The following is a 14,365-nucleotide window of genomic DNA, read 5'->3' on the forward strand; positions in this document are numbered from 1 at the left end:
TTAACTTTAACTTTAACTTTAACTTTAACTTTAACTTCAACTTCAACTTTAACTTTAACTTTAAATTTATCTTTAACTTTAACCTTAAATTTAACTTTAACCTTAACTTTAACTTTGACTTTAACTTTAACTTTCATTTTAACTTTAACTTTAATTTTAATTTTAACTTTAACTTTAACTTTAACTTTAACTTTAACTTTAACCTTAAATTTAACTTTAACTTTAACTTTAACTTTAACTTTAACTTTAACTTTAACTTTAACTTTAACTTTAACTTTAACTTTAACTTTAACTTTAACTTTACCTTTAACTTTAACTTAAACTTTAACTTTAACTATATTTTAACTTTAACTTTAACTTTAGCTTTAACTTTAACTTTAACTTTAACTTTAACTTTAACTTTAACCTTAACTTTAACTTTAACTTTAACTTTAACTTTAACTTTAAATTTAACTTTAACTTTAACTTTAAACTTAAATATAACTTTAACTTTAATTTTAACTTTAACTTTAACTTTAACCTTAACTTTAAATTTTAACTTTAACTTTACCTTTAACTTTAACTTAAACTTTAACTTTAACTATATTTTAACTTTAACTTTAACTTTAACTTTAACTTTAACTTTAACTTTAACTTTAACTTTAACCTTAACTTTAACTTTAACTTTAACTTTAACTTTAACTTTAAATTTAACTTTAACTTTAACTTTAAACTTAAATATAACTTTAACTTTAATTTTAACTTTAACTTTAACTTTAACCTTAACTTTAAATTTTAACTTTAACTTTAACTTTAACTTTAACTTTAACTTTAACTTTAACTTTAACTTTAACTTTAACTTTAACTTTAACTTTAACTTTAACTTTAACTTTAACTTTAACTTTAACTTTAACTTTAACTTTAACTTTAACGTTAACTTTAACTTTAACTTTAAATTTAACTTTAACTTTAACCTTAAATTTAACTTTAACCTTAACTTTAACTTTGACTTTAACTTTAACTTTCATTTTAACTTTAACTTTAGCTTTAACTTTAACTTTAACTTTAACTTTAATTTTCCCTTTAACTTTAACTTTAACTTTACCTTTACCTTTAACTTTAACTTTGACTTTAACTTTAACTTTAACTTTAACTTTAACTTTAACTTTAACTTTAACTTTAACTTTAACTTTAACTTTAACTTTAACTTTAACTTTAACTATAAGTTTAACTTTAACTTTAACTTTAACTTTAATTTTCCCTTTAACTTTAACTTTAACTTTACCTTTACCTTTAACTTTAACTTTAACTTTAACTTTATCTTTCCCTTTAACTTTAACTTTAACTTTAAATTTAACTTTAACTTTAACTTTAACTTTAACTTTAACTTTAACTTTAACTTTAACTTTAACTTTAACTTTAACTTTAACTTTAACTTTAACTTTAACTTTAACTTTAACTTTAACTTTAACTATAACTTTAACTTTAACTTTAACTTTAACTTTAACTTTAACTTTAACTTTAACTTTAACTTTAACTTTAATTTTCCCTTTAACTTTAACTTTAACTTTACCTTTAACTTTAACTTTAACTTTAAATTTAACTTTAACTTTAACTTTAACTTTAACTTTAAATTCAACTTCAACTTCAACTTTAACTTTAATTTTAACTTTAACTTTATCTTTATCTTTAACTTTAACTTTAACTTTAATTTTAACTTTAACTTTAACTTTAATTTTAAATTTAACTTTGACTTTAACTTTAGCTTTAACTTTAACTTTAACTTTAACTTTAACTTTAACTTTAACTTTATCTTTCCCTTTAACTTTAACTTTAACTTTAAATTTAACTTTAACTTTAACTTTAACTTTAACTTTAACTTTAACTTTAACTATAACTTTAACTTTAACTTTAACTTTAACTTTAACTTTAACTTTAACTTTAACTTTAACTTTAACTTTAACTTTAACTTCAACTTCAACTTTAACTTTAATTTTAACTTTAACTTTATCTTTATCTTTAACTTTAACTTTAACTTTAACTTTAATTTTAACTATAACTTTAACTTTAACTTTAACTTTAACTATAACTTTAACTTTAACTTTAACTTTAACTTTAACTTTAACTTTAACTTTAACTTTAACTTCAACTTCAACTTCAACTTTAACTTTAATTTTAACTTTAACTTTATCTTTATCTTTAACTTTAACTTTAACTTTAACTTTAATTTTAACTTTAACTTTAACTTTAATTTTAACTTTAACTTTATCTTTATCTTTATCTTTAACTTTAACTTTAACTTTAACTTTAATTTTAACTTTAACTTTAACTTTAACTATCTTTAACTTCAACTTCAACTTCAACTTTAACTTTAATTTTAACTTTAACTTTATCTTTAACTTTAACTTTAACTTTAAATTTAACTTTAACTTTAACTTTAACTTTAACTTTAACTTTAACTTTAACTTTAACTTTAACTTTAACTTTAACTTTAACTATAACACTAACTTTAACTTTAACTTTAACTTCAACTTCAACTTTAACTTTAATTTTAACTTTAACTTTATCTTTATCTTTAACTTTAACTTTAACTTTAACTTTAACTTTAATTTTAACTTTAACTTTAACTTTAATTTTAAATTTAACTTTAACTATAACTTTAACTTTAACTTTAACTTTAACTTTAACTTTAATTTTCCCTTTAACTTTAACTTTAACTTTACCTTTACCTTTAACTTTAACTTTAACTTTAACTTTATCTTTCCCTTTAACTTTAACTTTAAATTTAACTTTAACTTTAACTTTAACTTTAACTTCAACTTCAACTTCAACTTTAACTTTAATTTTAACTTTAACTTTATCTTTATCTTTAACTTTAACTTTAACTTTAACTTTAACTTTAACTTTAACTTTAACTTTAACTTTAACTTTAACTTTAACTTTAACTTTAACTTTAACTTTAACTATAACTTTAACTTTAACTTTAACTTTAATTTTCCCTTTAACTTTAACTTTAACTTTACCTTTACCTTTAACTTCAACTTTAACTTTAACTTTAACTTTATCTTTCCCTTTAACTTTAACTTTAACTTTAAATTTAACTTTAACTTTAACTTTAACTTTAACTTTAACTTTAACTTTAACTTTAACTTTAACTTTAACTTTAACTTTAACTTTAACTTTAACTTTAACTTTAACTTTAACTATAACTTTAACTTTAACTTTAACTTTAACTTTAACGTTAACTTTAACTTTAACTTTAACTTTAACTTTAACTTTAACTTTAACTTTAACTTTAACTTTAACTTTAACTTTAACTTTAACGTTAACTTTAACTTTAAATTTAACTTTAACCTTAAATTTAACTTTAACCTTAACTTTAACTTTGACTTTAACTTTAACTTTCATTTTAACTTTAACTTTATTTTTAATTTTAACTTTAACTTTAGCTTTAACTTTAACTTTAACTTTAACTTTAATTTTCCCTTTAACTTTAACTTTAACTTTACCTTTAACTTTAACTTTGACTTTAACTTTGACTTTAACTTTAACATTAACTTTAACTTTAACTTTAACTTTAACTTTAACTTTAACTTTAACTTTAACTTTAACTTTAACTATAACTTTAACTTTAACTTTAACTTTAATTTTCCCTTTAACTTTAACTTTAACTTTACCTTTACCTTTAACTTTAACTTTAACTTTAACTTTATCTTTCCCTTTAACTTTAACTTTAACTTTAAATTTAACTTTAACTTTAACTTTAACTTTAACTTTAACTTTAACTTTAACTTTAACTTTAACTTTAACTTTAACTTTAACTTTAACTTTAACTTTAACTTTAACTTTAACTTTAACTTTAACTTTAACTTTAACTTTAACTTTAACTTTAACTATAACTTTAAATTTAACTTTAACTTTAACTTTAACTTTAATTTTCCCTTTAACTTTAACTTTAACTTTACCTTTACCTTTAACTTTAACTTTAACTTTAAATTTAACTTTAACTTTAACTTTAACTTTAACTTTAACTTTAACTTTAACTTTAACTTTAACTTTAACTTTAACTTTAACTTTAACTTTAACTTCAACTTCAACTTCAACTTTAACTTTAATTTTAACTTTATCTTTATCTTTAACTTTAACTTTAACTTTAATTTTAACTTTAACTTTAACTTTAATTTTAAATTTAACTTTGACTTTAACTTTAGCTTTAACTTTAACTTTAACTTTAACTTTAACTTTAACTTTATCTTTCCCTTTAACTTTAACTTTAACTTTAAATTTAACTTTAACTTTAACTTTAACTTTAACTTTAACTTTAACTTTAACTTTAACTTTAACTATAACTTTAACTTTAACTTTAATTTTAACTTTAACTTTAACTTTAACTTCAACTTCAACTTCAACTTTAACTTTAATTTTAACTTTAACTTTATCTTTATCTTTAACTTTAACTTTAACTTTAACTTTAATTTTAACTATAACTTTAACTTTAACTTTAACTTTAACTTTAACTTTAACTATAACTTTAACTTTAACTTTAACTTTAACTTTAACTTTAACTTTAACTTTAACTTTAACTTTAACTTTAACTTTAACTTTAACTTTAACTTTAACTTCAACTTCAACTTCAACTTTAACTTTAATTTTAACTTTAACTTTATCTTTATCTTTAACTTTAACTTTAACTTTAACTTTAATTTTAACTTTAACTTTAATTTTAACTTTAACTTTATCTTTATCTTTATCTTTAACTTTAACTTTAACTTTAACTTTAATTTTAACTTTAACTTTAACTTTAACTATAACTTTAACTTTAACTTTAACTTTAACTTTAACTTCAACTTCAACTTCAACTTTAACTTTAATTTTAACTTTAACTTTAACTTTATCTTTAACTTTAACTTTAACTTTAAATTTAACTTTAACTTTAACTTTAACTTTAACTTTAACTTTAACTTTAACTTTAACTTTAACTTTAACTTTAACTATAACTTTAACTTTAACTTTAACTTTAACTTTAACTTTAACTTCAACTTCAACTTCAACTTTAACTTTAATTTTAACTTTAACTTTATCTTTATCTTTAACTTTAACTTTAACTTTAACTTTAATTTTAACTTTAACTTTAACTTTAATTTTAAATTTAACTTTAACTTTAACTTTAACTTTAACTTTAACTTTAACTTTAACTTTAACTTTAACTTTAACTTTAACTTTAACTTTAACTTTAACTTTAACTTTAACTTCAACTTCAACTTCAACTTTAACTTTAATTTTAACTTTAACTTTATCTTTATCTTTAACTTTAACTTTAACTTTAACTTTAATTTTAACTTCAACTTTAACTTTAATTTTAAATTTAACTTTGACTTTAACTTTAGCTTTAACTTTAATTTTCCCTTTAACTTTAACTTTAACTTTAACTTTATCTTTCCCTTTAACTTTAACTTTAACTTTAAATTTAACTTTAACTTTAACTTTAACTTTAACTTTAACTTTAACTATAACTTTATCTTTATCTTTAACTTTAACTTTAACTTTAACTATAACTTTAACTTTAACTTTAACTTTAACTTTAACTTTAACTTCAACTTCAACTTCAACTTTAACTTTAATTTTAACTTTAACTTTATCTTTATCTTTAACTTTAACTTTAACTTTAACTTTAATTTTAACTTTAACTTTAACTTTAATTTTAAATTTAACTTGGACTTTAACTTTAGCTTTAACTTTAATTTTCACTTTAACTTTAACTTTAACTTTATCTTTCCCTTTAACTTTAACTTTAACTTTAAATTTAACTTTAACTTTAACTTTAACTTTATTTTTAACTTTAACTTTAACTTTAAATTTAACTTTAACTTTAACTTTAACTTTAACTTCAACTTCAACTTCAACTTTAACTTTAATTTTAACTTTAACTTTATCTTTATCTTTAACTTTAACTTTAACTTTAACTTTAATTTTAACTTTAACTTTAACTTTAATTTTAAATTTAACTTTAACTTTAACTTTAACTTTAACTTTAACTTTAACTTTAACTTTAACTTTAACTTTAACTTTAACTTTAACTTTAACTTTAACTTTAACTTCAACTTCAACTTCAACTTTAACTTTAATTTTAACTTTAACTTTATCTTTATCTTTAACTTTAACTTTAACTTTAATTTTAACTTCAACTTTAACTTTAATTTTAAATTTAACTTTGACTTTAACTTTAGCTTTAACTTTAATTTTCCCTTTAACTTTAACTTTAACTTTATCTTTCCCTTTAACTTTAACTTTAACTTTAAATTTAACTTTAACTTTAACTTTAACTTTAACTATAACTTTATCTTTATCTTTAACTTTAACTTTAACTTTAACTATAACTTTAACTTTAACTTTAACTTTAACTTTAACTTTAACTTCAACTTCAACTTCAACTTTAACTTTAATTTTAACTTTAACTTTATCTTTATCTTTAACTTTAACTTTAACTTTAACTTTAACTTTAATTTTAACTTTAACTTTAACTTTAATTTTAAATTTAACTTGGACTTTAACTTTAGCTTTAACTTTAATTTTCACTTTAACTTTAACTTTAACTTTAACTTTATCTTTCCCTTTAACTTTAACTTTAACTTTAAATTTAACTTTAACTTTAACTTTAACTTTATCTTTAACTTTAAATTTAACTTTAAATTTAACTTTAACTTTAACTTTAACTTTAACTTTAACTTTAACTTTAACTTTAACGTTAACTTTAACTTTAACTTTAACTTTAACTTTAACTTTAACTTTAACTTTAACTTTAATTTTAACTTTAACTTTAACTTTATCTTTAACTTTAACTTTAACTTTAACTTTAAATTTAACTTTAACTTTAACTTTAACTTTAACTTTAACTTTAACTTTAACTTTAACGTTAACTTTAACTTTAACTTTAACTTTAACTTTAACTTTAACTTTAACTTTAACTTTAACTTTAACTTTAACTTTAACTTTAACTTTAACTTTAACTTTAACGTTAACTTCAACTTTAACTTTAATTTTAACTTTAACTTTATCTTTATCTTTAACTTTAATTTTAACTTTAACTATAACTTTAACTTTAACTTTAACTTTAACTTTAACTTCAACTTCAACTTCAACTTTAACTTTAATTTTAAATTTAACTTTATCTTTAACTTTAACTTTAACTTTAAATTTAACTTTAACTTTAACTTTAACTTTAACTTTAACTTTAACTTTAACTTTAACTTTAACTTTAACTTTAACTTTAACTTTAACTTTAACTTTAACTTTAACTTTAACTTTAACTTTAACTTCAACTTCAACTTCAACTTTAACTTTAATTTTAACTTTAACTTTATCTTTATCTTTATCTTTAACTTTAACTTTAACTTTAATTTTAACTTTAACTTTAACTTTAATTTTAAATTTAACTTTGACTTTAACTTTAGCTTTAACTTTAATTTTCCCTTTAACTTTAACTTTAACTTTATCTTTCCCTTTAACTTTAACTTTAACTTTAAATTTAACTTTAACTTTAACTTTAACTTTAACTTTAACTTTAACTTTAACTTTAACTTTAACTTTAACTTTAACTTTAACTTTAACTTTAACTTTAACTTTAACTTTAACTTTAACTTTAACTTTAACTTTAACTTTAACTTTAACTTTAACTTTAACTTTAACTTTAACTTTAACTTTAACTTTAACTTTAACTTTAACTTTAACTTTAACTTTAACTATAACTTTAACTTTAACTTTAACTTTAACTTTAACTTTAACTTCAACTTCAACTTCAACTTTAACTTTAATTTTAACTTTAACTTTATCTTTATCTTTAACTTTAACTTTAACTTTAACTTTAATTTTAACTTTAACTTTAACTTTAATTTTAAATTTAACTTTGACTTTAACTTTAGCTTTAACTTTAACTTTAACTTTAACTTTAACTTTAACCTTAAATTTAACTTTAACTTTAACTTTAACTTTAACTTTAACTTTAACTTTAACTTTAACGTTAACTTTAACTTTAACTTTAAATTTAACTTTAACTTTAACCTTAAATTTAACTTTAACCTTAACTTTAACTTTGACTTTAACTTTAACTTTAACTTTAACTTTAACTTTAACTTTAACTTTAACTTTAACTTTAACTTTAACTTTAACCTTAACTTTAACTTTAACTTTAACTTTAAATTTAATTTTAACTTTAACTTTAAACTTAAATATAACTTTAACTTTAATTTTAACTTTAACTTTAACTTTAACCTTAACTTTAAATTTTAACTTTAACTTTAACTTTAACTTTAACTTTAACTTTAACTTTAACTTTAACTTTAACTTTAACTTTAACTTTAACTTTAACTTTAACTTTAACTTTAACTTTAACTTTAACTTTAACTTTAACTTTAACTTTAACTTTAACTTTAACGTTAACTTTAACTTTAACTTTAAATTTAACTTTAACTTTAACCTTAAATTTAACTTTAACCTTAACTTTAACTTTGACTTTAACTTTAACTTTCATTTTAACTTTAACTTTATTTTTAATTTTAACTTTAACTTTAGCTTTAACTTTAACTTTAACTTTAACTTTAATTTTCCCTTTAACTTTAACTTTACCTTTACCTTTAACTTTAACTTTGACTTTAACTTTAACTTTAACTTTAACTTTAACTTTAACTATAACTTTAACTTTTACTTTAACTTTAACTTTAACTTTAACTTTCATTTTCCCTTTAACTTTAACTTTAACTTTACCTTTACCTTTAACTTTAACTTTAACTTTAACTTTAACTTTAACTTTATCTTTCCCATTAACTTTAACTTTAACTTTAAATTTAACTTTAACTTTAACTTTAACTTTAACTTTAACTTTAACTTTAACTTTAACTTTAACTTTAACTTTAACTTTAACTTTAACTTTAACTTTAACTTTAACTTTAACTTTAACTTTAACTTTAACTTTAACTTTAACTTTAACTTTAACTATAACTTTAACTTTAACTTTAACTTTAACTTTAACTTTAATTTTCCCTTTAACTTTAACTTTAACTTTACCTTTACCTTTAACTTTAACTTTCCCTTTAACTTTAACTTTATCTTTCCCTTTAACTTTAACTTTAACTTTAACTTTAATTTTCCCTTTAACTTTAACTTTAACTTTACCTTTACCTTTAACTTTAACTTTGACTTTAACTTTAACTTTAACTTTAACTTTAATTTTAACTTTAACTTTAACTATAACTTTAACTTTAACTTTAACTTTAACTTTAACTTTAACTTTAACTATAACTTTAACTTTAACTTTAACTTTAACTTTAACTTTAACTTTAATTTTCCCTTTAACTTTAACTTTAACTTTACCTTTACCTTTAACTTTAACTTTCCCTTTAACTTTAACTTTATCTTTCCCTTTAACTTTAACTTTAACTTTAGCTTTAACTTTAACTTTAACTTTAAATTTAACTTTAACTTTAACTTTAACTTTAAATTTATCTTTAACTTTAACTTTAACTTCAACTTTAACTTTAACTTTAACTTTAACTATAACTTTAACTTTAACTTTAATTTTAACTTTAACTTTAATTTTAACTTTAACTTTAACTTTAACTTTAACTTTAACTTTAATTTTAACTTTAACTTTAACTTTAACTTTAACTTTAACTTTAACTTTAACTTTAACTTTAACTTTAACTTTAACTTTAACTCTAACTTTAACCTTAATTTTAACTTTAACTTTAACTTTAACTTTAACTTTAACTTTAACTTTAACTTTAACTTTAACTTTAACTTTAACTTTAACTTTAACTTTAACTTTAACCTTAACTTTAACCTTAACTTTAACTTTAACTTTAAATTTAACTTTAACTTTAACTTTAAACTTAAATATAACTTTAACTTTAATTTTAACTTTAACTTTAATTTTAACTTTAACTTTAACCTTAACTTTAAATTTTAACTTTAACTTTAACTTTAACTTTAACTTTAACTTTAACTTTAACTTTAACTTTAACTTTAACTTTAACTTTAACTTTAACTTTAACTTTAACTTTAACTTTAACTTTAACTTTATCTTTAACTTTAACTTTAACTTTAACTTTAACTTTAACTTTAACTTTAACTTTAACTTTAACTTTAACTTTAACCTTAACTTTAACTTTAACTTTAACTTTATCTTTAACTTTAGCTTTAACTTTAACTTTAACTTTAAATTTAACTTTAACTTTAAATTTAACTTTAACTCTACTTTAACTTTAACTTTAAATTTAACTTTAACTTTAACTTTAACTTTAACTATAACTTTAACTTTAACTTTAACTTTAACTTTAACTTTAAATTTATCTTTAACTTTAACTTTAACTTCAACTTCAACTTCAACTTCAACTTTAACTTTAACTTTAACTATAACTTTAACTTTAATTTTAACTTTAACTTTAACTTTAACTTTAACTTTAGCTTTAACTTTAACTTTAACTTTAACTTTAAATTTAACTTTAACTTTAAATTTAACTTCATCTTCAACTTTAACTTTAACTTTAAATTTAACTTTAACTTTAACTTTAACTTTAACTTTAACTTTAAATTTAACTTTAACTTTAACTTTAACTTTAACTTTAACTTTAACTTTAGCTTTAACTTTAACTTTAACTTTAAATTTAACTTTAACTTTAAATTTAACTTTAACTTCTACTTTAACTTTAACTTTAGCTTTAACTTTAACTTTAACTTTAAATTTAACTTTAACTTTAAATTTAACTTTAACTTCTACTTTAACTTTAACTTTAACTTTAACTTTAACTTTAACTTTAACTTTAACTTTAACTTTAACTTTAACTTTAACTTTAACTTTAACTATAACTTTAACTTTAACTTTAACTTTAAATTTATCTTTAACTTTAACTTTAACTTTAACTTCAACTTCAACTTCAACTTCAACTTTAACTTTAACTTTAACTTTAACTATAACTATAACTTTAACTTTAACTTTAACTTTAATTTTAACTTTAACTTTAACTTTAACTTTAACTTTAACTTTAACTTTAACTTTAACTTCAACTTCAACTTTAACTTTAACTTTAAATTTATCTTTAACTTTAACTTTAACTTCAACTTCAACTTTAACTTTAACTTTAACTTTAACTTTAACTTTAACTTTAACTTTAACTTTAACTTTAATTTTAACTTTAACTTTAACTTTAACTTTAATTTTAACTTTAACTTTAACTTTAACTTTAACTTTAACTTTAACTTTAACTTTAACTTTAACTTCAACTTCAACTTTAACTTTAACTTTAACTTTAAATTTATCTTTAACTTTAACTTTAACTTCAACTTCAACTTTAACTTTAACTTTAACTTTAACTTTAACTTTAACTATAACTTTAACTTTAACTTTCCCTTTAACTTTTACTTTAACTTTAAATTTATCTTTAACTTTAACTTTAACTTCAACTTCAACTTTAACTTTAACTTTACCTTTAACTTTAACTTTAACTTTAACTTTAACTTTAACTTTAACTTTAACTTTAACTTTAACTTTAATTTTAACTTTAAATTTATCTTTAACTTTAACTTTAACTTCAACTTCAACTTCAACTTTAACTTTAACTTTAACTTTAACTTTAACTTTAACTTTAACTATAACTTTAACTTTAACTTTAACTTTAACTTCAACTTTAAATTTATCGTTAACTTTAACTTCAACTTTAACTTTAACTTTAACTATAACTTTAACTTTAACTTTAATTTTAACTTTAACTTTAGCTTTAACTCAACTTTAACTTTAACTTTAACTTTAACTTTAACTTTAATTTTAACTTTAACTTTAACTTTAGCTTTAACTTCAACTTTAACTTTAACTTTAACTTTAACTTTCCCTTTAACTTTAACTTTAACTTTAACTTTAACTTTAACTTTAACTTTAACTTTAACTATAACTTTAACTTTAACTTTAACTTTAATTTTAACTTTAACTTTAATTTTAACTTTAACTTTAACTTCAGCTTTAACTTCAACTTTAACTTTAACTTTAGCTTTAACTTTAACTTTAACTTTAACTTTAACTATAACTTTAACTTTAACTTTAATTTTAACTTTAACTTTAATTTTAACTTTAACTTTAACTTCAGCTTTAACTTTAACTTCAACTTTAACTTTAACTTTAACTTTAACTTTCCCTTTAACTTTAACTTTAACTTTAACTATAACTTTAACTTTAATTTTAACTTTAACTTTAACTTTAACTTTAACTTTAACTTTAGCTTCAACTTTAACTTTAACTTTAACTATAACTTTAACTTTAACTTTAATTTTAACTTTAACTTTAACTTTAACTTTAACTTTAACTTTAACTATAACTTTAACTTTAATTTTAACTTTAACTTTAACTTTAACTTCAACTTTAACTTTAAATTTATCTTTAACTTTAACTTTAACTTCAACTTCAACTTCAACTTTAACTTTAACTTTAATTTTAACTTTAACTTTAACTTTAACTTTAACTTTAACTGTAACTTTAACTTTAACTTTAACTTTAACTTTAACTATAACTTTAACTTTAACTTTAATTTTAACTTTAACTTTAGCTTTAACTTCAACTTTAACTTTATCTTTCCCTTTAACTTTAACTTTAACTTTAACTTTAACTTTAACTTTAACTTTAACTTTAACTATAACTTTAACTTTAACTTTAATTTTAACTTTAACTTTAACTTTAACTTTAACTTTAACTTTAACTTTAACTTTAACTTTAACTATAACTTTAACTTTAACTTTAATTTTAACTTTAACTTTAACTTAACCTTTAACTTTAAATTTATCTTTAACTTTAACTTTAACTTCAACTTCAACTTCAACTTTAACTTTAACTTTAATTTTAACTTTAACTTTAACTTTAACTTTAACTTTAACTTTAGCTTTAACTTCAACTTTAACTTTAACCTTAACTTTAACTTTAACTTTCCCTTTAACTTTAACTTTAACTTTAACTTTAACTATAACTTTAACTTTAATTTTAACTTTAACTTTAGCTTTAACTTCAACTTTAACTTTAACTTTCCCTTTAACTTTAACTTTAACTTTAACTTTAACTTTAACTTTAACTTTAACTTTAACTATAACTTTAACTTTAACTTTAATTTTAACTTTAACTTTAACTTTAACTTTAACTTTAACTTTAACTTTAACTATAACTTTAACTTTAACTTTAATTTTAACTTTAACTTTAACTTTAACTTTAAATTTATCTTTAACTTTAACTTTAACTTCAACTTCAACTTCAGCTTTAACTTTAACTTTAACTTTAATTTTAACTTTAACTTTAACTTTAGCTTTAACTTCAACTTTAACTTTAACTTTAACTTTAACTTTCCCTTTAACTTTAATTTTAACTTTAACTTTAACTTTAACTTTAACTATAACTTTAACTTTAACTTTAACTTTAATTTTAACTTTAACTTTAACTTCAGCTTTAACTTCAACTTTAACTTTAACTTTAACTTTCCCTTTAACTTTAACTTTAACTTTAACTATAACTTTAACTTTAACTTTAATTTTAACTTTAACTTTAACTTTAACTTTAACTTTAACTTTAGCTTCAACTTTAACTTTAACTTTAACTTTAACTATAACTTTAACTTTAACTTTAATTTTAACTTTAACTTTAACTTCAACTTTAACTTTAAATTTATCTTTAACTTTAACTTTAACTTCAACTTCAACTTCAACTTTAACTTTAATTTTAACTTTAACTTTAACTTTAGCTTTAACTTCAACTTTAACTTTAACTTTAACTTTCCCTTTAACTTTAACTTTAACTTTAACTTTAGCTTCAACTTTAACTTTAACTTCAACTTTAACTTTAATTTTAACTTTAACTTTAACTTTAACTTTAACTTTAACTTTAGCTTCAACTTTAACTTTAACTTTAACTTTAACTTTAACTTTAACTTTAACTTTAACTATAACTTTAACTTTAACTTTAATTTTAACTTTAACTTTAACTTTAACTTTAACTTTAACTTTAGCTTCAACTTTAATTTTAACTTTAACTTTAACTATAACTTTAACTTTAACTTTAATTTTAACTTTAACTTTAACTTCAACTTTAACTTTAACTATAACTTTAACTTTAACTTTAACTTTAATTTTAACTTTAACTTTAACTTTAACTTTAACTTTAACTTTAACTATAACTTTAACTTTAACTTTAATTTTAACTTTAACTTTAGCTTTAACTTCAACTTTAACTTTAACTTTCCCTTTAACTTTAACTTTAACTTTAACTTTAACTTTAACTTTAACTTTAACTTTAACTTTAACTTTAACTTTAACTTTAACTTTAACTTTAACTTTAACTTTAACTTCAACTATAACTTAAACTTTA

The sequence above is a fragment of the Eurosta solidaginis genome, chromosome X (genome assembly GCF_040869045.1).
Source record: "Eurosta solidaginis isolate ZX-2024a chromosome X, ASM4086904v1, whole genome shotgun sequence".
Classification (NCBI taxonomy): domain Eukaryota; kingdom Metazoa; phylum Arthropoda; class Insecta; order Diptera; family Tephritidae; genus Eurosta; species Eurosta solidaginis.